Source organism: Lissotriton vulgaris, chromosome 8 (genome assembly GCF_964263255.1).
Source record: "Lissotriton vulgaris chromosome 8, aLisVul1.2, whole genome shotgun sequence".
In the NCBI taxonomy this organism is placed as follows: Eukaryota; Metazoa; Chordata; class Amphibia; order Caudata; family Salamandridae; genus Lissotriton; species Lissotriton vulgaris.
The window spans coordinates 1,299,280,183-1,299,306,481 of record NC_141696.1 but is presented as its reverse complement, the minus strand read 5'-3'; positions in this window follow the sequence as shown (position 1 = coordinate 1,299,306,481).

The window sequence follows — 26,299 nt, the reverse complement described above, 5'->3', positions numbered from 1 at the left end:
ATATCATTGGCAATGTTAGAAAGCGCAATTTACCGTCATAAGACAGTACATTCGGTATTCGCAAGTGCTCAAGTAAAGTGCTGTTCTATACCAGTCTGTCTTTGCAAACCATGCAGTGCCTTTGTGCTCAAAAAAATGGAGAAGGGGAGAAGTCCCGTGAAGTGAAGTGCCAGTGGAGTGGGCCCCTTCTCTCTTGCTCCTAAAAGAACAAAATGAATAAATAAGTACACGTTTAAAAATTCCATTCCTGTGATGTTCAACATAGGACTAAACACAAGCATAAGGTATGGCGAGAGCATGAATTATATAGCAGCATGAAAGATATAGATGAATTGACATGAACTAAGGCACACATTCTATGGGTCTTTTAAATGTACAGCTAGTTCCTCATCCTGGTTAAGGCCTCCCGGATCTTTGCACTGGAAGTCTATGATCAGTTTTGACTCTCTCTGTCGCAATTTGAGAACCCTGTTGCCCCCCTTGCATTTTTGGGTATCTGTTCCAAAATTATGTGGCTAAGGTATTTTACATTAGAAAAATGTTGTTCCTTAAAATGCCTTGCCACGGGGTATTTGGGGTCAAAGTTCGTAATTGCCCTGGTGTGCTCCAAAATCCGTTTTTTTGCCATGCATGTTGTGCTGCCTATGCACCATTTATTACATGAGCACACTATTGCATAGACGACAAAGGTAGAGCTACAGGTGAGGAAAGACTTGATCTTCTTGTTAATGCCGTTATAGGTAACTTCTTTGCACGATTTACTGTTGGCACAGGCCTTACAGTGGCCACATGGAAAGAAGCCATCTAGACCTTGTACATTGGCAGGGGGATATGTGGTGATATCACTATGAACTAGCAAGTCCCTGATGCTTTTCCCCCGTCTGTATGTTATGCTGGGTCTCTTGGGTAAATCTTTGCCAATGACGCTGTCTGTTTTAAGTATATCCCAGTTTTTCGTTATTATTTTCTTGATGGCTTGGGAGTCTGTACTGTATGTAAGGATGAGTCTCGTGCCACCTTCATCATCCACAATGGTATTGGGTTTGTCACAGATGGTGTCTGATCTTTTTATGGCATTGGCTCTCTCCCTAGCTCTTTTGACCACCCAATTGGGATACCCTCTGGCTTTGAATCTGTTGCTTATGACCTCACTTTCCTCTTTGTAAGCTTTGTCATTATTGCAATTGCGTTTGGCCCGTAGTAGTTCTCCAAATGGAATGCTCCATTTCAAATTCTCGGGATGGCTACTAAGGGCATGCAAGATGCTGTTGCCAGCAGTGGCTTTGCGGAACAGTTTGGTCTGTACTAAGTCATTGACAATCTCAATTTTAACATTGAGATATTCTATGTCAGTTTTGCTCTTAGTACCACTGAGAACAATACCAAGAGCGTTTCGATTGAGTCTATCAATGAATGTGTCTACTTTATTCATTGTCCCTTTCCAGACAATGAAGAGATCGTCTATGTACCTCAGCCACATATGGACCTTTGCAAAGTCCTGTTGAAAAGTGGGATCAGAGCGTATATCCTTTTCCCACTTGCCAAGGAACAGATTGGCAAAACTCGGTGAAAAACATGAGCCCATAGCTGAGCCACTGACCTGTCTGAAAAGTTCGCCATTGAACAAAAAGATATTGTTCTTTAAGCAGTACTTGATCATTTCCATAAGCATGATGGTGTGTTCCCTGTATCTCATGGATCTTCCCCTAAGGAAAAACTCACATGCTTCCAATCCCTGGTTATGATCAATTATGGTGTAGAGACTTTGGATGTCTAAAGTCACCAAGATGTAATCTGTCTCCCATTGAAGATTTTCTATCTTTTTCAGAAAATCTTTGGTGTCCTTTACATAACTGTCAAGTTCCATTACAAACTACCTCAAGAATGCATCAATGTATTTTGATATTCTCTCAGATACACTCCCTCGTGATGACACTATGGGTCTCCCTGGGGGTTTAGTGGCATTTTTGTGTATCTTGGGTAGAAGATACAGTACCGGGAGAACAGGATAATCACATTTCAAATAATTGTATTCGTCCCATGTAAGGATACCTCTCTCCTTCCATTCAAATAGGAAATCCCAAACACAACTCACACTCTCATGATAACATTTCAATTCAATAGGTTCATAGAATTTGTTATCGCACAATTGTCTAGTAGCCTCTGCAATGTACATATCCTTGTCCTGCAAGACAATGTTACCCCCTTTGTCCGCAGGGCGGATGACTATCATGTCATCTGCCATCAGGGATTTTATGGCTTGTTTCTGTTTATAGCTCATATTTGATTGTTCTCTCCGTTTATATTTGTGATGTTTTTGTCTAAATTCGTTAAGGCTTTTGTTCACACACTCATGAAATGTGTCTATGTTATCATGCGGTAAGGTGGGAAGAAAGTTAGATTTATTTTTAAAGGCAGTGTTAGCTGTAGTATTGGTACATATGTTCAATTCGGAAAGTAATTGCGTGGTACTGCATGCTTCTTCTTCCTGTAGTTCATTGATACCTAAATCCATAACAACATTTAAAGTCTCGCTGTCTCCGATATCAAAGTTGTATGTATTGGGCATTTCAGGATTTCTGACGGGATGTTCCTGATCACCTTTCAGTTTATACCATTTGTTCAGTTTAAGTTTGCGTGTAAATTTGAATAAATCTATTCTGTTGTCGGTATAACTGGAAGGATATGAGGGACAGAATGACAGACCTAAACATAGGGTTCTTTTTTCAACCATGTTCAGTTTTCTTTTTGACAAGTTCACTATGGTCATATTTACCATTTCGTCATCCATTAGTACTTCCTTTTGTTGGCACGTCCCTTCTTTGTTCCCACTGTGCCACGTCCCTTGTCTTTTTTGCCATCGTTGTCTGATTCGTACTCTCCTGTTGGTTCGTTTCCCCTTCCGCGTCCTCTTCCGCGTGTTCCTCTCCCACGTCCTCGGGGTTTTGGTACCGGGGTCTCCCGCGTTGTTAGACGCCCCCTTCTCAGAGTCCGGTATTCGTCCAAAAAAGTCAGCTGCTTTTTTCCTTTTGCAGGGGTCACTGTGATCAGGGAAACATCAGATTCACTCCCACTAGTGAGATTAGTTTCTGTCGTCACGTTTCTGTTTTCTTCTGCTTCCTCCATTGGGCTAGTGCCCGAAGTGTCATTTTTATACAGATGGTCGTATTTGTGACTAAATGTAAGTATTCTGCCGCAGCTGACTTTTTTAGACGAATACCGGACCCTGAGAAGGGGGCGTCTAACAACGCGGGAGACCCCGGTACCAAAACCCCGAGGACGTGGGAGAGGAACACGCGGAAGAGGGCGCGGAAGGGGAAACGAACCAACAGGAGAGTACGAATCAGACAACGATGGCAAAAAAGACAAGGGACGTGGCACAGTGGGAACAAAGAAGGGACGTGCCAACAAAAGGAAGTACTAATGGATGACGAAATGGTAAATATGACCATAGTGAACTTGTCAAAAAGAAAACTGAACATGGTTGAAAAAAGAACCCTATGTTTAGGTCTGTCATTCTGTCCCTCATATCCTTCCAGTTATACTGACAACAGAATAGATTTATTCAAATTTACACGCAAACTTAAACTGAACAAATGGTATAAACTGAAAGGTGATCAGGAACATCCCGTCAGAAATCCTGAAATGCCCAATACATACAACTTTGATATCGGAGACAGCGAGACTTTAAATGTTGTTATGGATTTAGGTATCAATGAAATACAGGAAGAAGAAGCATGCAGCACCACGCAATTACTTTCCGAATTGAACATATGTACCAATACTACAGCTAACACTGCCTTTAAAAATAAATCTAACTTTCTTCCTACCTTACCGCATGATAACATAGACACATTTCATGAGTGTGTGAACAAAAGCCTTAATGAATTTAGACAAAAACATCACAAATATAAACGGAGAGAACAATCAAATATGAGCTATAAACAGAGACAAGCCATAAAATCCCTGATGGCAGATGACATGATAGTCATCCGCCCTGCGGACAAAGGGGGTAACATTGTCTTGCAGGACAAGGATATGTACATTGCAGAGGCTACTAGACAATTGTGCGATAACAAATTCTATGAACCTATTGAATTGAAATGTTATCATGAGAGTGTGAGTTGTGTTTGGGATTTCCTATTTGAATGGAAGGAGAGAGGTATCCTTACATGGGATGAATACAATTATTTGAAATGTGATTATCCTGTTCTCCCTGTACTGTATCTTCTACCCAAGATACACAAAAATGCCACTAAACCCCCAGGGAGACCCATAGTGTCATCACGAGGGAGTGTATCTGAGAGAATATCAAAATACATCGATGCATTCTTGAGGGAGTTTGTAATGGAACTTGACAGTTATGTAAAGGACACCAAAGATTTTCTGAAAAAGATAGAAAATCTTCAATGGGAGACAGATTACATCTTGGTGACTTTAGACGTCCAAAGTCTCTACACCATAATTGATCATAACCAGGGATTGGAAGCATGTGAGTTTTTCCGTCGGGGAAGATCCATGAGATACAGGGAACACACCATCATGCTTATGGAAATGATCAAGTACTGCTTAAAGAACAACATCTTTTTGTTCAATGGCAAACTTTTCAGACAGGTCAGTGGCTCAGCTATGGGCTCATGTTTTTCACCGAGTTTTGCCAATCTGTTCCTTGGCAAGTGGGAAAAGGATATACGCTCTGATCCCACTTTTCAACAGGACTTTGCAAAGGTCCATATGTGGCTGAGGTACATAGACGATCTCTTCATTGTCTGGAAAGGGACAATGAATGAAGTAGACACATTCATTGATAGACTCAATCGAAACGCTCTTGGTATTGTTGTCAGTGGTACTAAGAGCAAAACTGACATTGAATATCTCGATGTTAAAATTGAGATTGTCAATGACTCAGTACAGACCAAACTGTTCCGCAAAGCCACTGCTGGCAACAACATCTTGCATGCCCTTAGTAGCCATCCTGAGAATTTGAAATGGAGCATTCCATTTGGAGAACTACTACGGGCCAAACGCAATTGCAATAATGACAAAGCTTACAAAGAGGAAAGTGAGGTCATAAGCAACAGATTCAAAGCCAGAGGGTATCCCAATTGGGTGGTCAAAAGAGCTAGGGAGAGAGCCAATGCCATAAAAAGATCAGACACCATCTTTGACAAACCCAATACTATTGTGGATGATGAAGGTGGCACGAGACTCATCCTTACATACAGTACAGACTCCCAAGCCATCAAGAAAATAATAACGAAAAACTGGGATATACTTAAAACAGACAGCGTCATTGGCAAAGATTTACCCAAGAGACCCAGCATAACATACAGACAGGGGAAAAGCATCAGGGACTTGCTAGTTCATAGTGATATCACCACATATCCCCCTGCCAATGTACAAGGTCTAGATGGCTTCTTTCCATGTGGCCACTGTAAGGCCTGTGCCAACAGTAAATCGTGCAAAGAAGTTACCTATAACGGCATTAACAAGAAGATCAAGTCTTTCCTCACCTGTAGCTCTACCTTTGTCGTCTATGCAATAGTGTGCTCATGTAATAAATGGTACATAGGCAGCACAACATGCATGGCAAAAAAACGGATTTTGGAGCACACCAGGGCAATTACGAACTTTGACCCCAAATACCCCGTGGCAAGGCATTTTAAGGAACAACATTTTTCTAATGTAAAGTACCTTAGCTACATAATTTTGGAACAGATACCCAAAAATCCAAGGGGGGGCAACAGGGTTCTCAAATTGCGACAGAGAGAGTCAAAACTGATCATAGACTTCCAGTGCAAAGATCCGGGAGGCCTTAACCAAGATGAGGAACTAGCTGTACATTTAAAAGACCCATAGAATGGGTGCCTTAGTTCATGTCAACAAAACAGGTGATGGACCGAATGTGGATCAATGTTACACATTCACCCCAGTCCGAAGATCTGGGCCCAAATCCATCGTTTTTTTGCACTCCACACCATCCTGGATTAGACAATGGCGATATGCAAATCAGCTCTGACCCTGTGCCCCATGGGAACAGTCCAGTCCGAACTACAAAAGCCATGTCCTTACCAGAACGGAATCAAGCATCCGAGGACCGGACCGGTTTCGAGGTAACACCTCTCATCAGCCCGGCTAGCTTGACTCCAGTGGTGTGGAGTGCCTGGGACCCACGTCTGAGCATGCCCAGCGCACTTAGGGAGGAATTTGCAAACAAAACAGGTGATGGACCGAATGTGGATCAATGTCACACATTCACCCCAGTCCGAAGATCTGGGCCCAAATCCATCGTTTTTTTGCACTCCACACCACCCTGGATTAGACAATGGCGATATGCAAATCAGCTCTGACCCTGTGCCCCATGGGAACAGTCCAGTCCGAACTACAAAAGCCATGTCCTTACCAGAACGGAATCAAGCATCCGAGGACCATACCGGTTTCGAGGTAACACCTCTCATCAGCCCGGCTAGCTTGACTCCAGTGGTGTGGAGTGCCTGGGACCCACGTCTGAGCATCCCCAGCGCACTTAGGGTGGAATTTGCAAACAAAACAGGTGATGGACCGAATGTGGATCAATGTCACACATTCACCCCAGTCCGAAGATCTGGGCCCAAATCCATTGTTTTATTGCACTCCACACCACCCTGGATTAGACAATGGCGATATGCAAATCAGCTCTGACCCTGTGCCCCATGGGAACAGTCCAGTCCGAACTACAAAAGCCATGTCCTTACCAGAACGGAATCAAGCATCCGAGGACCGGACCGGTTTCGAGGTAACACCTCTCATCAGCCCGGCTAGCTTGACTCCAGTGGTGTGGAGTGCCTGGGACCCACGTCTGAGCATCCCCAGCGCACTTAGGGCGGAATTTGCAAACAAAACAGGTGATGGACCGAATGTGGATCAATGTCACACATTCACCCCAGTCCGAAGATCTGGGCCCAAATCCATCGTTTTTTTGCACTCCACACCACCCTGGATTAGACAATGGCGATATGCAAATCAGCTCTGACCCTGTGCCCCATGGGAACAGTCCAGTCCGAACTACAAAAGCCATGTCCTTACCAGAACGGAATCAAGCATCCGAGGACCGGACCGGTTTCGAGGTAACACCTCTCATCAGCCCGGCTAGCTTGACTCCAGTGGTGTGGAGTGCCTGAGACCCACGTCTGAGCATCCCCAGCGCACTTAGGGCGGAATTTGCAAACAAAACAGGTGATGGACCGAATGTGGATCAATGTCACACATTCACCCCAGTCCGAAGATCTGGGCCCAAATCCATCGTTTTTTTGCACTCCACACCACCCTGGATTAGACAATGGCGATATGCAAATCAGCTCTGACCCTGTGCCCCATGGGAACAGTCCAGTCCGAACTACAAAAGCCATGTCCTTACCAGAACGGAATCAAGCATCCAAGGACCAGACCGGTTTCGAGGTAACACCTCTCATCAGCCCGGCTAGCTTGACTCCAGTGGTGTGGAGTGCCTGGGACCCACGTCTGAGCATCCCCAGCGCACTTAGGGCGGAATTTGCAAACAAAACAGGTGATGGACCGAATATGGATCAATGTCACACATTCACCCCAGTCCGAAGATTTGGGCCCAAATCCATCGTTTTATTGCACTCCACACCACCCTGGATTAGACAATGGCGATATGCAAATCAGCTCTGACCCTGTGCCCCATGGGAACAGTCCAGTCCTAACTACAAAAGCCATGTCCTTACCAGAACGGAATCAAGCATCCGAGGACCGGACCGGTTTCGAGGTAACACCTCTCATCAGCCCGGCTAGCTTGACTCCAGTGGTGTGGAGTGCCTGGGACCCACGTCTGAGCATCCCCAGCGCACTTAGGGCGGAATTTGCAAACAAAACAGGTGATGGACCGAATGTGGATCAATGTCACACATTCACCCCAGTCCGAAGATCTGGGCCCAAATCCATCGTTTTTTTGCACTCCACACCACCCTGGATTAGACAATGGCGATATGCAAATCAGCTCTGACCCTGTGCCCCATGGGAACAGTCCAGTCCAAACTACAAAAACCATGTCCTTACCAGAACGGAATCAAGCATCCGAGGACCGGACCGGTTTCGAGGTAACACCTCTCATCAGCCCGGCTAGCTTGACTCCAGTGGTGTGGAGTGCCTGGGACCCACGTCTGAGCATGCCCAGCGCACTTAGGGCGGAATTTGCAAACAAAACAGGTGATGGACCGAATGTGGATCAATGTCACACATTCACCCCAGTCCGAACATCTGGGCCCAAATCCATTGTTTTTTTGCACTCCACACCACCCTGGATTAGACAATGGCGATATGCAAATCAGCTCTGACCCTGTGCCCCATGAGAACAGTCCAGTCCGAACTACAAAAGCCATGTCCTTACCAGAACGGAATCAAGCATCCGAGGACCGGACCGGTTTCGAGGTAACACCTCTCATCAGCCCGGCTAGCTTGACTCCAGTGGTGTGGAGTGCCTGGGACCCACGTCTGAGCATCCCCAGCGCACTTAGGGCGGAATTTGCAAACAAAACAGGTGATGGACCGAATATGGATCAATGTCACACATTCACCCCAGTCCGAAGATTTGGGCCCAAATCCATCGTTTTTTTGCACTCCACACCACCCAGGATTAGACAATGGCGATATGCAAATCAGCTCTGACCCTGTGCCCCATGGGAACAGTCCAGTCCGAACTACAAAAGCCATGTCCTTACCAGAACGGAATCAAGCATCCGAGGACCGGACCGGTTTCGAGGTAACACCTCTCATCAGCCCGGCTAGCTTGACTCCAGTGGTGTGGATTGCCTGGGACCCACGTCTGAGCATCCCCAGCGCACTTAGGGCGGAATTTGCAAACAAAACAGGTGATGGACCGAATGTGGATCAATGTCACACATTCACCCCAGTCCGAAGATCTGGGCCCAAATCCATCGTTTTTTTGCACTCCACACCACCCTGGATTAGACAATGGCGATATGCAAATCAGCTCTGACCCTGTGCCCCATGGGAACAGTCCAGTCCAAACTACAAAAACCATGTCCTTACCAGAACGGAATCAAGCATCCGAGGACCGGACCGGTTTCGAGGTAACACCTCTCATCAGCCCGGCTAGCTTGACTCCAGTGGTGTGGAGTGCCTGGGACCCACGTCTGAGCATGCCCAGCGCACTTAGGGCGGAATTTGCAAACAAAACAGGTGATGGACCGAATGTGGATCAATGTCACACATTCACCCCAGTCCGAACATCTGGGCCCAAATCCATTGTTTTTTTGCACTCCACACCACCCTGGATTAGACAATGGCGATATGCAAATCAGCTCTGACCCTGTGCCCCATGAGAACAGTCCAGTCCGAACTACAAAAGCCATGTCCTTACCAGAACGGAATCAAGCATCCGAGGACCAGACCGGTTTCGAGGTAACACCTCTCATCAGCCCGGCTAGCTTGACTCCAGTGGTGTGGAGTGCCTGGGACCCACGTCTGAGCATCCCCAACGCACTTAGGGCGGAATTTGCAAACAAAACAGGTGATGGACCGAATGTGGATCAATGTCACACATTCACCCCAGTCCGAAGATCTGGGCCCAAATCCATTGTTTTTTTGCACTCCACACCACCCTGGATTAGACAATGGCGATATGCAAATCAGCTCTGACCCTGTGCCCCATGGGAACAGTCCAGTCCGAACTACAAAAGCCATGTCCTTACCAGAACGGAATCAAGCATCCGAGGACCGGACCGGTTTCGAGGTAACACCTCTCATCAGCCCGGCAAGCTTGACTCCAGTGGTGTGGAGTGCCTGGGACCCACGTCTGAGCATCCCCAGCGCACTTAGGGCGGAATTTGCAAACAAAACAGGTGATGGACCGAATATGGATCAATGTCACACATTCACCCCAGTCCGAAGATTTGGGCCCAAATCCATCGTTTTTTTGCACTCCACACCACCCTGGATTAGACAATGGCGATATGCAAATCAGCTCTGACCCTGTGCCCCATGGGAACAGTCCAGTCCGAACTACAAAAGCCATGTCCTTACCAGAACGGAATCAAGCATCCGAGGACCGGACCGGTTTCGAGGTAACACCTCTCATCAGCCCGGCTAGCTTGACTCCAGTGGTGTGGAGTGCCTGGGACCCACGTCTGAGCATCCCCAGCGCACTTAGGGCGGAATTTGCAAACAAAACAGGTGATGGACCGAATGTGGATCAAACCAGGATGAGGAACTAGCTGTACATTTAAAAGACCCATAGAATGTGTGCCTTAGTTCATGTCAATTCATGTATATCTTTCATGCTGCTATATAATTCATGCTCTCGCCATACCTTATGCTTGTGTTTAGTCCTATGTTGAACATCACAGGAATGGAATTTTTAAACGTGTACTTATTTATTCATTTTGTTCTTTTAGGAGCAAGAGAGAAGGGGGCCCACTCCACTGGCACTTCACTTCACGGGACTTCTCCCCTTCTCCACTTTTTTGAGCACAAAGGCACTGCATGGTTTGCAAAGACAGACTGGTATAGAACAGCACTTTACTTGAGCACTTGCGAATACCGAATGTACTGTCTTATGACGGTAAATTGCGCTTTCTAACATTGCCAATGATATCTGTACCTCACTCCTTTCTACCCTCCCCCTGCTGACATCCCCGCAATTCCTGCCACTTCCTATTATGTGGTTCTGTCACAGCGAATTCACATTTGCAATTGCATGCCCGCTGTCACGCATTTCGCGTTAGAATTACATGGCGGACATAGTATGACGCTCTCTGATCTGAGAACGCATATGTTTTTGCGTATTGTTATGGTATTTCATTGGTATGTCATGTGTACTCTACAATTGTGACAGTGAAACTTTCCTTGTTTTCATGTGAGATGGCGATGCTAAGTTGTTGTATCCCAATCTTATATTAATTTTTCTTCTTGCTCTATAATTACGGGGATGTTATTACCGATATGGCAAATGTCCATTTGTTGATATGTAATAATTTTGTGTGACACAGGGGGTGCAATACATGAAATGCATTTATTGGTTTACTATACTTACTTGTTTCAAGTCTCATTTCTATGTCTATGATGTTAATAGATATAACCAATGTCTTTGCAACTTGCTTTCCACGTGATCAAGCCGTCTTCACGGCGAAACGCGTTGTGGAATAAACAGCACTATGAACATATCGGTGTTTGCCTGTTTCTGCCCTGAGAGCGTACTTTATTGACTTGTTGTTTCCGGATATTTGATGCAAGTCGGCTTCACTCCGCCGACACGTACGCCACCTTCCACGGGTCACCTGGGATCCGGAAGGAGTTTCTCGCTGGGTGGATCTATATATATGTGTATATATATATATATATATATATATATATATATATATATATATATATATATATATATATATATATATGTATATATATATATATATGTATATATAAATACATATACACACTTAACTGCATTATACTTATATTTTCATTGTAATCGCATGCGTGGTAAAGGTATATGCATGATAAAGACATTAGTGGTAATAGCATTTGCACCATTACGGCCAAATTGTAAAGGTAGTGTGCAATAATGACCGGGTTGTTATTGCTGCTTCCCTGTGCAGCCACTCCCTAGTCATCCTGCCATGATGGCCCATCCTGTCCACACTTAAGCCCCTTTGAATTACTCTTTGGAAGTAATACACAGCCATTCATAGTCTTGTGACCCAGGACACTGGCACAAAGCACAAGTTGTTGGGCCAAGAAAAATGCCAACTTTCTAAAAGTGGCATTTTCCATATTGAATCTTAAAATCTGCCTTCAGCATTAAAAAGGAATTCAGATTACAATGTATTTGAGTGTAACCAGCATATTCCTATCTGCTCCTAAACTAACATTCCCCCTTTTTAAATGTAATAAGGTAGCCCAGTGTTAGACAATGGGAGAGATAGCCTTTACAGCAGTGAGATATGACTTTAGGAGTCTCTCACTGCTACGACATGTAAAACTTAACCACATAAGTCCTACTTTTTAAATACAATGCACCCTGACCTATGAGACTTTAGGGCCTACTTTAAATGTGGATTATAAGTATTAAAAAGGAATGGGTAGGCCTGGCAAAAGGTGTGTTTTGCCAGGTGATCCAATGGCATTCTAAAAGTGCACACACAGGCTGCAATAGCAGGCCTGAGACATTTTGCAAAAGGCTATGTTAGTGGGTGACACAATAGGTGCTGTGGGTCCACTAGTAGCATTGTTTTTATTGGCACTGGGTACATATAGTACCATGTACTAGGGACTTACAAGAAAATAAATGGGTCAATTAGACATACACCAATCGTACCATATTTGAGGGAGACAGTATAAACACTTTAGCACTGTTTAGCAGTGGTAAAGTACACAGAGCTCTTAAGCCAACAGAAACAAATACAGCAAAATAGGAGGGGTGAGGGCAAAATGTTTGGGGTGAGTACCACGCCAAAGATGTCAGGTCTCACAGTAGTGAAGTGGATTCCCAGCTTGTATTTACTTGACCAAAACCAATTCTTTTCACAGGAGACTGTAGAAAAATATTCCCTTATCTAATTTGCTCACTTTCATGCATGCTGTCCTCAAAGAGCTCCCCACCTGGTGAAAACTTCGTACTCTAATGTTTAACAGATAAATTGCATAACCTATATACAAGACAGGTACACAAATATTGACAGGCATCCTGTTAAATAACATGACTATTTACATCATCTATTCCAGGACAGGGAGAGTCAGACAAATCGTCAGGAAATCTCCACATTTGAAAGACAAGTTGCTGACATCACCCGCACTTATTGATGCATAAATCAGCCAAACTTACAGAAAGCACACAGTGAAGAATGCAACGCACCCAGTGGTGCTCTGGTGTACCATGTTGAAAACACAGGAGGCATTGACATGTTCAAAAATATATTATAAATAGGTTTTTGCCTTTGGGAAAATATGCAAAGGCCTACTTGGACTGGTTGACTCCCCCTTGAACAAACCCTAAAAATAATTATATGCAGACTTACATTGGAACTAGTAGTGAAAATGCCTGGCTACACCCAATAATAAACAAGCATTGGCATGCATGTCATGCATTCAGACACAACCCTTCGCATATCAATGCCCTTATGCACATTCCTTTATACCCCCTTTAGGGTTACCCCTTTGGTCCATCAAACAAAAACAAACCAAAACCACAAAAGTTTATATTTATTTTGATTTTAAGTGTTACAAAATTAATTATGTACTCAGTGCTTAGTAAATCTTGCAACATATAAAAAAAGAAAATTTGGTCCAATGACAATCAATTTTTGGTTGGCTTATTAACTTCTAATTTAAAATTTCCATATTTCATGCATATTACCCCAACTTTGGCCAACATGTATTTCATGGGTTCAGTCGCTTCTTGGAGGCACAAATAATCAGTTCTGTCAGAGTTCATAAATGGCACTCTGTCCCTGTCTGGTCAATCTCAGTTCCGCCATAGCTTAGACTTCATGTATCTGCTGGTGATTCAGTAATTATGTCAAGGCTCATGCCCTGGTTGTATCCTTGGTAAAATCAGGACAGAGGGCCTGATGTAGATCTTGGAGGATGGGTTACTCCTGCACAAAGGTGACGGATATCCCTTTTGCTGAAACATAAATCCCATAGGATATAATGGGATTTATATCTCAGTGGACGTGATAGCCGTCACTGTTGTGATAGAGTAGTCCGTCCGTCAAGATCTAAATCAGGCATCTGATTTAGATCTTGGCTGATGGGGTTACTCCATCATAACACAGACGGACATCCCGTCCACCGAAGTATAAGTCTCACATTGTAAGGGATTTATATTTTGGCAGACAGGGATATCCGTCACCATTGTGAAGGAGTAACTCATCCACCAAGATCTAAACCAGACCCAGATGATATGATTCATGCAAAAAATATGGAAAAGGCACAATGTTTTTTTATGCTAGTATAGTTGTCCACTCTGCCCCTGACTGATTAATGTACAGACATCTTTAGACTCATCATTCTTTTGTTAAGGATTATATGGTTTGCCAATAAGGTGACAGCTGTGTACAAGTGTGCATGTGTGAATGTGAGGGTTCTAAGGTGTGTCTGCTTCTGTGCATGTTTGCAGGCGCCTGCATTCATTCTGAATCAGTGGCAGTGAATGCGTTTTGACTGTATCTATGTTAAGGTATTAGTGTGTGCTGTGTGTGTCCGCTCGTATCCTAGGGTCTAATTATCATTGTGTCTCTATTAGCATCCGTTTGGTGGTGCTTTTCTGTGTACATGTATGTCTCAATAAGTGTATGATTGTGTATGTGTTTGAGTGCCTAATTTTGTGGCTGTTTGTGCTTGCGTATATCTATTCGTGTCTGTTATTGTTTTTTTTTCCTGGGAACATGTCTGTATATTTCTTTCTGTGTCTGTTTTCCAGGACTCATTTCCGTGTCTCTTCTTAATTTTTATATTGTGTTAGTGGTTCTGCCTGTAATGACTGTTTTGGTATATGGTTGTTTTTTTAGCCAGTTTATGTGCGTCTCCTTGTGTATCTGACCGTATGCTGATCTGTGCAGGGGTGTGACTGTCTACTCTCTATACCTTTGTGTGTCTATGCCGCTTTTGCATTTGTCTGTGTATTTCCATGATTCCGAATGCTAGGCTGTCACCAGTCACTCCACAGAGTATTGCGCCTGCTGTCAGGCAGTCTGCTCAGGGGGCACACACTTCACACATATCACAAGCTTGTCTCGCAGCAGCCCAGGAGGATTCATTCCGCTCCTAGACTGCTCTATCTGCAGCAAGGAGCACTCTCCACCCCTGCCCCCCATCTCTGATACAGCAGCTGAGGTCCACGCATGTCGTCAGATGTGGGTGAATTGAGAGATGATTAATTGCTCTGGTCTGTGGTTGTGCTAAAAGACAGTATGCAGCCATCACTCCCTATTTCAGATGGGGGGTCAGTATTTATACTCAAATATTTCATTTTTGAACTTTTTCTTTCCCTCTCCCTGCCTGTCTCATTCTGTAGTGCATGTCAGTAGATACATTAAAAACATATAGGTGGAGGGCTACGGCGCTGTTATTTTAATTAGTTTAATATTATCATCGTCCACTCAAACAACTGTGAGGCTGAAATGCTCGTGGGTGGAACAAAACAAGAATAGGGAGAAAAGTCATTGAGTAAGCAGCAAGAATGGAAAGAGAGGCAGACAACAAAGTCCCCATTCATGAGCAAGGAGCTGATGCAACGCCCAATCTATGCATATGTTATGCATTAGAAACAGTAGCTCTGCCTACGGACACCTCATGCAGTATATAGCAATGACCTAAAAAAGCCTGAAAACAAAACAGAATTGGAGGCATACACAACAACTACTCATACAGCATTTAAGCAGTTATACAACTTTTATACTGCTCATGATTTAGACTGTGCTTGGCAAAGTTCTAAATTAGGTTTGAAGTTTGCACCTAATGGTTTTTTACAATAGAATACAATACATACAGGGACTCCTGTGGGCAAATGGCTGCTCACGGGGTATCTCTGGAGTTTTTGCAAGATGGCAATAAGAACAGATGCTAGGTCTGTTTTTATGTATTCAGGACTTTCAAAATTGCCTGGAGGAGCAGAGGCTTTCAGCAGCTTCCTTTCTAATTGTTGTGTTTTAACTTTTATTGGCATAGTTTTTTTGCTTGAAAAGGCATTCATGTTTTACACTGATTTCTTGGATCACTGCCATGGCAGTATACTTATGTTAAACACAGTAAATGAGATGCTAAAGCACCTGCTACCTTACCTTGTAGATTGTAAAAGTTGTGCTTGGTTCACAGCCCAGTAGTTTAGGCTGCATGCCTTGTGCTGGAGGTCTCCATGAGAGTTATGATGACTTCTGTTGCCATCATGTATTATTGAACTTAACTTATAGAGTGCTTGATGTAGTGTCATCCCAACTCTATTCAATAATATAAAGAAATACATATCTTCAAACATATATAAGACACGCATGCAAAGATTGCATAATAGGCTAACAAAGTTGAAATGTGTGCAGTGTAGTTCCAAGCAGGTTAGACAAATCTAAGGGCCGGATTCACTAAACGGAGTTCTGACTTTAGGCAAACTTGAAAATAGGAGTAAATTTCCCTTTTTTGTAAGCTACTTAGCAGTCACTAAAGTTTGAAAAAACTTGGATAAGCTAGGCAGTTGAATTAAATACATGTGGGTGTAACTTAAGAACTCTTAAGTTTCCTCTTAAATTCAATTTGTGGCATTTAAAGGAGCCACTCAAGGCAGTGGTTACAGAAATCCCATAAAAATGTGGTATGCATCTGAATATGGCTCAGTACACCGCAATGTGTTAGTACGCGATGCATATACATCGCAAGTCATTACAACGACTTGCACTAGGTGGCTCGCTGGACTTAGGAATTATATGAATTACTATTCCTACTGCGGTTTGTGCAACAGTAGGGAAGGTGCTGGGATACATTTCCAATACCTCAGCGCCCCCTAGTGCGAGTCACTTTAATGACTTGCGATGTAAATGCATTGCGTACTAACAATGTGGTCGTTGTAACAACCGCGTTGTAATAGTAGCGCAGTGTAATGACAGCGTTTTACAAACCTGTACATTTCCTTGTTGTAAATATGTTCATTTAATAAGTTTTATATTTTATTACAAACCTAATTATAAATCATATATACATATACATACATTGAGGGGATTTGGGCCAGGACATGTCATTCACATTATACTTCAGCCCACCATTGCATACATAATGAGGCAATATGTCAATCAATTTCAGCCACTAGTTCCCTTCACATTGAGTAAGGGCATTATGCTTATATAAAATATGCACAGCCTTCTACAAAATAGTCCTTTTCATCTCCAGGGCTGGTGGGCCAATATGTTCTTCAAGTTCCTTTAAAAAAAAAAAAGTGTTATACTGTTTGGTTGTGATATAATGTTGCAGACGGATTACTTCATCACAAACGTCACAAATATCCCGTCCGCTGTATCACAGGAACTTTATATCCTGTGGCACTTGTAGTAAGGTGAACATATTATCCCTCAAGTTTGGGATGGAGAAACCATCTGACAAAGTGTAAATCTGTTTTTTGTTTTCCTTCATTTGCAAGGGACTGGCAGCTCTCCACATTCTGCTACTGGCCCCCTTTCTTTTTTGTTTGCAGGTGACCACAGCACACGCATGCAAGGCTGTGAGTGGCCATCTTGGAATTTTAAAAAAATGATTTAAGTATGTAAAACATAATCCAACGATAGCCACTTGCGCTCGTATTGCCATCTTTCATGCCTTTTTAACACTTTATCATTACTTATCATTGAACGATGGCGGCCTCTTTGCTTTCAAATTTGAATGCTCTTTACCAAATATTGTTATTATAAAGAATTTGAAACTTCTGCCACTCATTCACAGACATTGACAAAGCCACTAGTTCCGCGGGCGGGCATTGAAAGGGACATCTAAGGGGTTTGTCAGTGCTTGTTAAATAAGGGACAACGGCTCTAATGTCTAGTGTAATACAATGAAACCTATCTTTTTTCTGGCAACCTAAAGTCTGTCTTGTATGGTTTGAGTGATTTAGACAACCTGTCTACATATTATTGTCAAGAGTTTGATAATCCCTTGGTTTTCCATGTAAGAGAGCAACCAGTGCAAGGTCATAGTGAGACACGGAGACTCTGAAATGTCATAGAAATGCGGACCTGGTAGCAAGGCTGATTACATTTTAATATAATTGTTTCCCAATACGTTAAAGTAATTTGCTCGGCATTGAGCACTATGAGGAGTTGCCTTAGTGTTGCCTGGAATTGATAGATACCTCTTTAGAACAATCACTCTGGAATCTAATTTAATTATGGCACATTGTTTATTAGTCGGCGGCACAGCTACTTAAATATTGGAGCTTATTGTGTGGCATTTAGATATCTTCCAAAATCAGGGGCTCTAAAACGCCTCAGCAGCTGAAGAAAATCAGGTTAACTCTGAAACCTTTACATTTTTTGCTGCTATAAGAAAAGTAGGAGGGATGGCTTCGGAGTTCCAGGCCTCCGGATAGCCGTCACAACTCTTGGCCCCGCCCACCTCCTCGGCAGCACGGCAGAGAAACGGCAGACAAACGCAGCAGCCGCAGTAATGGCGTTTTGGGGTCTTTGATGTTTTAGATGTTCTCGAACTGCGGGAAATACAGCGGTTCATTGTTCTCTCGGGTCTGTGCCTTCAAGAAACCTTAAAAAATGTATTATGATGCTTCCTGTGCTTCTGTTGCCTCGTCCCAACATCGCTCGAATTTTCACCCCCGCTGTGATGCTGTGGAGTCTTGCTGACAGATTTCATTGAGCTTGGGACTGTAGCTACGTGGTCACACCCTTGATGTATCACTGTGGAGTTTTGCTGAGGGGAATTGCTGAATGTGGAACTGCAACCACGTATCCACGCAGGGTGAGAAGTCCACTTCACTTCTGAGCAGCCACTTAAAGGAGGGAAGGAGGAAGGCTTTTCTCTCATTGGAAATACAAGAAGCGAGGTAGCCCTTCTCCATATTTGCCTATTGCGACCTGCATCACGATCTCCACACCTCCAGCGCACCTCCTGCGCACCTCCTGGAAGCCAAAGGTGAGGTGAGGTGAGGGGTAGCATTAAAAAACTGTTTGCTGTTTGCCGCTTCCTGCGTGCTGTTATAATCGCAATTCGCAGTATCCACCTTAATTTAAGATCCCTTTTTCTTGAACCCTCGTGGGGCCGTATGGGGAGACAGTTAAAAGATAATGAAGATAGCGAGGAAGCAAGTAAAACTGCGAAAATGGAGCTAACTGCTCGGCTTAAAAGTAAAACACGTCTAGCCCTTGCTAGAAAAGCAGCACAGCTTGTCGCCAAAGAAAGGGAGAAGGCTAAGAAAGAAGAGGGAAGCTCTACCTCGCCCGTGGCGGGGAAGGACTCTGTGGTTGAAAGCTCCGAAGACGAACTTCAGATTACTTTAGCCTCTCCTCCCAATGAAAGGTCAGGGGAATTAGGAGAAGCATGAGGAAAAGAAGGAGGAGATAGCCTCATAGAAGAAACAGTGGAAAATACCCCAATATCAAATAAAAATGGGGCATCAACAAAAAATGGAACAAGGGCCGAGTCTTCCTCTGGCGGGAAAAATGAAAATCCAGTGAAGGAGAACAGAGATTTCCCCTTATTTGAAAAGAGAGCCGGCCGTACTCCCCAAACTTCAGTTATCCTGCTTGAGAAAAATACAGAAACAGGAGCTGAAATTCTAGCCTCAACTTCAGCAACAATAGCAGGGGATGTATCTCTTACACAACTGCCCGAGATCGTACCACCAAAAAGATATGTAGCTCTCTCCTTATCAAAGACAAGCGGCACTATGATGGTTGAAAAGCCTCAAACAAGCAGTAATGCAAATGAGACGGAAGAAAGTCCGATTTTGATCAGTGAGGATCCTAATCTAGAGACTCTCTCTGAGCAGAATTCACCCTCTGTTCCAGTTCCAGTTCCAGCTACTCAATCTCCCTCCTGCTCTTATGTCGGAGTACATCAAGTAGAGAATCCAAAAGGTTTAACATCAGTAATTTCAACTGCAGCGCCCCAGCTATTTCAAAATGGGGAAATCAGCAGCCCCGAGAAGGAAGTGAGTTATCAAATGGACATCCGGGAGATGTTAAACCTGATCTTGGATGAAATACGAGAGATAAAGTCGAATCAGCAAGTGGAGATAGCTGCTTTGCATTCCAGATTGGAAACATTTGAAGAATCAATGCAAGGTCTCCCCACAAGATTAAATGAGGCGGAGGAAAGAATCTCCGCTCTTGAGGATCACATCAATCAGGCAAGAATAGAGGCTGAAAAGACAGCAACTAAGAAGAGCCTCATGGAAAGTAAACTTGAAAACAAGCTCGAGGAGCTTGAAAATCATTCCCCAAGATCCAATCTTAGGATAGTGGGGGTTCCCGAAGGATTGGAAGGTTCAAATATGCTCCAATGGGTCAACTCTTTTATTCATCAAAAGGTATTGCCTGAGTTTGAAGGTGATTTGTCCATTATGAGAGCACACCGGGTCCCGGCTCAGAGGTTCACTAATTCAACTTTTCCCAGAACTATCCTAATGAACTTTGCTGAATATAGGATAAAGGAAGAGATTCTGTCAAAAGCTTTTTCACAAAGACAATTTTCCATTAACGAGACAACTAAATGTAGAATCTTTTGAGACATGACTGCTGCAGCCGCACGCCGTAGGAAAGAATTTGTTAAAATCCTCCATTTGTTTAACATGAACGGCACCCAAGCCTCAATCGCCCAGCAGTCAAAGTTAAAAGTCCTGGTAAAAGGAAAGTTCTACATGTTTTCCAATCTTGAAGAAGCTCAATCTCTATTAAAAGAGATATCTCCAGAAACAAATGTTTGAGCAATCAAATCTAGCCCATTGAGTAATAATGGCAGAGCTTGAAGGAAATGTCTTTTTTCCCCTGTTTTTTTTTCTCTGTACCAAAATAACATAGTATAAAAATGTTTGGCTGTCGAGTGGGAGGTACCGGGCTAAAAGGGTCACCAGGGTGTTACAAGAAGACACCCAGTCCATCCGAAGGGAGGGGGAATGTGGTCAGCGTGGGGGGTACGAAAGGGGCCACTTCCCAGGGGAGGGAGGGGGGTTCAGCTGGGGAGGGAGAGGGAGGGTAGGGTTGAAAGCAGTAAAAAAGAGCAGAAATTGTAGGCAGGATGTGTATAAAAATTTGAATGAGGGAATTGTTGATGTAAAAATCTTATCAATGGTAATGAACAAATGTAATATCCTATCAGTCAACGCCAATGGTGTTTTAAATAAACAAAAATATGGCGCTCTCATAAAATGGGCAGTCTTTCTAAGTCCCCATGTGATATTTTTTCAAGAAACCCATTTAAAAACCAACACCCCCAATTTATTTATCCCGAAATATGTTTCCCATGTGTTTTTTGCTTCAGCAGGGGTGGCACAGAGAGTCGTTGCAATCTACTTTTCGAGGAAATTATCCGGAGAAATTCTAAAAAAAAAAGGGATCCTAAAGGGAGATGGCTATGGGTAGCAATCAAAATCCAAGGAAAAATAATGAACTTTGTAAATTATTATGGGCAAATATTCGACGAGGTATCTAGTATTTTAGAAATCAACAACCTCCTTAGGGGAGTCCCTGGACATATCATCATGGGAGGGGATTTCAACTACTTACAAAACTTAAAAAAGACACCTCCAATAAAAACAAGAAACAACTAAAGCCTAATACAAAAAAAGCTGTGGACGCCCTTATCTCAGAATACCAGCTTATAGATCCATGGCGTTTTTTAAACCCAGAAGGGGCATCTTACACTTGTTTTTCTCACCATTTAAAGACGGCATCAAGGGTTGATTGTTTCTTGATAGCAAGATCAATTCAGATTTTAACTTCAACCATCGGTTGTAATCCCTTTTCTAACCATGGGAATATAGAACTGGAAGTTAATTTAGGTGATGGGGGCAGGGAATAGTCCAGGTGGCAGCTGGATTGGACCCTGCTTCAGAACCCCAACTGGGTCGCTGGTTTCGGAGAATGGATCTCAGAATACTTCACTATTAATAACAATTCAGCAGAACCATTCTCTGTCTGGGAGGGATTCAAGGCGGCAGCACGTGGACAGATACCTTCTTTTACTTCCTCCCAGGCCAAAAAGAGGAGAGAAAAGATAGTGATGCTCCAAAAAGCCGTAGATATAGAATATGCTCTACAGCTCATTCTTTGCCCGAATCACTTGGAGAAGGCAAAAGCAGAATTAAGGGATTTCTTTGTTCTGGAAGAAATCAACAGCTCAAAAACCTTCCAACAAAGAATATACGAGGACAGCCAATTAGCTGGAAAGCTCCTAGCTAACTCTGTGAGGAAAAAATAAGAATCTGCTGCGATAGTTAAAATCAGAAATCCATTAAACAATCAAGTGATAATGGACAAAAAGTCGATCCAAAGGGCTTTTCTGGAGCATTTTAATCCCATTTATTCCACAGAATACCAAGTAGAGGAGGGCCAGATTCAGGAATATTTTATGAATCTAGATATCCCAAAGATCACCTCTAATCGAGCTCTACAATTAGGGTTAGAAATTAATACAGGAGAAATAGTAGAAGCTATAAAGACAACACCAGGGGCGAAAGCCTGTGGGCATGACGGGTACCCAATTGAATTCTATAAAACCTTTATAAAAGAACTAGCCACTCCACTCATGAATCTATTTAATTACATCAAGTCAGGAGGAATGGTACCCGCGTCTTTTAAAGAAGCAATAATAATATCATTTGTAAAAAAAGACAAAAGCCCAGAAGATATCAGCTCTTACAGACCAATAAGTCTTTTAAATTCTGACTATAAAATCCATTTGAAAATCTGGGCCCAACGTTTTATGTATGCGGCACAAGAAGTCATACATAGTGATCAGTCAGGATTTATAGCAGATCGTATTATGGCTTCTAACACTGAATTTTTAATACAGGCTTTAGACTATTTTAATGTAAATTCAACCCCCGCCTGTATCCTCATGGTCGACGCTGAAAAAGCGTTTGACCTAGTTAATTGGGCAACCCTGTTCTACTCTCTTAATAAATTCGGGTTCCCCGAACAGGTGATTGAAATGCTCCAGAACATCTATCAAGGCGCCTCTGCATAGATTAATCATTTTATTTAGTAATGTACCTATTAAGCTGAATCCTACTTTTTTTAAAGACATTGAATCTATGATCAGAAGCTCTGTTTGGAGGGTAAAAACCCCAGAGTAAAGCTATCCGTGATTCAACTCCCAGTTGACCAGGGGGGATTTGCTCTTCCACACATAAAAACATATTAAAAGGCAGCCCTTCTGGACTTGGTGACAGGTCTGATAGGATTAAAAAACAAACGAGATAGCTTCTTCTTAGTAAAAATGCTACAAGAGTCTGATTCCCAAACTCAGGTATTTTTAAAGACCACGAAACTCCCCAAAAGGACAAGATACAAGACAATAAAAGACCATCTATCCAGACTACAGTCCTTTTTTAAGAAAAATCAGAGCCCTTTTTGGTATATCCAAAGAAAGAGGTTCCCTCAATGAGAACGAGGAAACATTTTTGTTCATCTCATGTACAGTTGCTTATTCCCTAATACTCCAAAATTGTAAATCTAAGGAACCTCAATCCCATTTAAAATGGCTTAATAAAATGCGGAGGTGCAGGATCTTTGAAAAAGCTTATGCCTGTAGAGTGCGAGCAATCAGAAGTTTTGAAAGAAAATGGAAATACTTCGAGAATTTGGAGAAGATAAAAGGGGGGCTTATTTAAAAATCAGATCGAATATTAAAAATAGATGGAAACATTTTTTTAAAGCAGGCATGAAAAAAAAATTGTTAGACTGATTTAAATAAGCAAACTGTTCTATTCAAGCACTTTATTTCAGGTTGGATTGCACTATTTTTGCATTTGCACTTTACACTTAAGTTTGCGGATTTTGCACATTGTCTCCATCATGTTGGACTGTACTGTATTGCACTTGCACTTTATGATCAAAGTTTGCGATTGCTACATACTGACTGTATTTAAAAATTTAATCAATATGTTGTGTAATTATGGAGTATAATAATGCCTGCTTTAGGGTTTTGTGTATCTAAAATTTTTTACCCCCTTTTTTAATTCGCTCCTTAATCATGTTTTATCTTTGTGTATTTTAATTTACAGAAGAAGCTTCTTTTCTAAACCTGTTTTTAATTCCATTGTTTAAAACTCCTCATTCAAGAATTGTATTTTAACCTCTTTCTGCTCAATAAAAACTTTATTAAAAAAAAAAAGTAGGACTTAACATTCAAAATCCCCATTTCCAAAAAGTGGTTGCAAATTGTGCACTGCCTTTTTCCAAACGGAAAATATTTTGTGAATTGACTAATAGGTCCGTAAAATTCCAAATGGTAGTGGGTCACAATCGGATAAATCTCATCAATATTCATGGGGAAGGTCAAAAGCTGCAACTCACTGTGATTAGTTACCATCACACCATCAGCACTGTGATTAGCTGCCGTCAGCAGACCACCATGTCTGAAATCGCATTTTAAAAAAGCAAACATTTTTTTAAATGATATCCCTTTTAGTTTTTGTTTTTTTTCTCTAATTATTTTACAAAGTTAGATTGAGAGTTGACATTGGTCGCCCGGACCACTGCCTACTCCCCAATAAAACTTTTTTTTTTACTTTTCACATTCACAAAGGGAAAGGAGTCCAAACAGGAATCTTTCCCTACTGAAAATAACCCTGCCAACTCAGAAGTTGTTACTTTACAATGCATTGCAACTGGATTTCGGTTGCAAAACATTGATTCATACCATAGCGAATGGCTGCTTTGAAGCAACTCCATAAACATGCCCCCTTACAAATAGCTATTTGTGATGCTTTTCTAAACCCGTTTTGCACCTCTGTAGCCTGTTACCAAATTGTAAAATGGGTTTAGTTCATTAAAAAAGCAATGTTGTGGTTGCAAACTCTGTGATTTGGAAATTATAGGCTTTGCAATCAAAAAAACAAATTTGAACAACTTTCCATTAGAAGCTAGTTGTGCATCTTATAAGTGTCTCTCGGTGCCCATAGTTGAAGAGAGATTGGGGTGATTCCCTCCTCTGCCACGTGCTTGGAAGCCCTATGATGCCACGATAGTCAAACCACATTGGACCTAGGGGGGCCAGGAGTCAGGAGGGAGAGCACCTCGCCCTGCGCTAGGTGATGTAGTGCAGGCGGTAGGGAGACCCGGGTTCAGATGGAAGGGCCCACCCCCAACAGGTTTGATGAGCTATTGGGGTCATCAAGTACATCAAGACCACCCTAGACCCCAAATTGGAAGCCTTGATGGTGAATATGGGCCTGCTCAGAGCTAATCAGGCCAAACTGAGAGGCATGGTAGAGACCAATGAATCTACCATTGCCGGAATCTCCCCCTCTCTGGTTGAAGTGCCGATCCAGCTGGAAGCCCTTTAAGAGGAGTTGAGCCTTTTTTCAGATCTGAGCAAATGACGTTGAGGTATGCTTTCCTTGTAATAACATCTGCATAGTGAGACTACCAAATGGGACAGAAGGCCCCAACATGATCCTCTTTCTTGAGAATTAGCTCATTGGCACTGTGCTGGAGGAGAGGGGATCCGTATGTTTCTTGGTGGCGCGCTTGCACCGAGTACCTGGTTGACCACACTGCCCTGGGACCCTCCTCGTCAGGTGGTGGCGTGGCTCTTCAATTATTGCGAGCAAGACCACAATCGGCAGGTGGCACACACCAAGGGGCCCTGACAGGTGGAAAATAGTTCAGACAGAGGTACAATGCCAACACAGTTGTTTTATTCAGGTCAAACCTCAATTTTACCAAATGGACCTACGATACACCTTGATGTTACCAGGAAAACTGTGCACCCTGGACTCCTCAGACCCCACCCATTTATTTACCAATCATGCTGAGACATGGTAGTGTCTGGAGTCCAAAGGGTTTACTATCCCTGCAGTGGGGGGGCCAGGTACTAGAGGGGGGAAGTGTAGACTTCACCTCCAATGGTGAGGGCTCCCCTAGAGGCAGGCTGACAGAGGGAGCGGGGTTTGGCGGTGGCTCAGCTGGAATCCTACCATAGCCATATGACAGACTCTCCTGTCCACCCCATGTCCTCAGTGAATTATGATAAAACACATGCCCTGGCTGACATCCCACTTGAACTATGAGCTGGCCAAGCACTCACTCTGATGTTGGCAGAACAAGTGATCTGAGTGCTAACTCTATATCCTTCCTTGCTGTCCTTTGAGGATGTTGCGTGGCCAGGCCCTCTGCAGATTTGGGGGTCTCACACAATTCAGAGTGCAGTGGGCAGGCCTGGCTATGTATGTCTCTTTTTTTTTTTTGAAAGTCCGTTGGAGCACTCTGTAACTAATATGTTATCCTCTTAATTCTATATAGTTTTTGTGCTACTTCCTCACAGTATTTTGTCTGAGAACACTGTGCAATTAATCAATGAAAGGAAAAATGGGAATTCCACTTTTGGCGAAGGTGTGCACACTTATACTTCAGACCGTGAGGTCTATTTCGCTTTCAATAGCCAGAACGGCAGTTTGATCATGGATCGTGGAACTCTATATAACTACACAGTATATTGTTGGACACACGTGTATTGATAGTAACCTTAGCTAATCCAGTTGCGATAAATTTAACATTGCACAGTTGTTTTTCATAATTTATGAATCATCGGATAGCGATTATGAATTTGACATGTTCTTGATTAATTATTG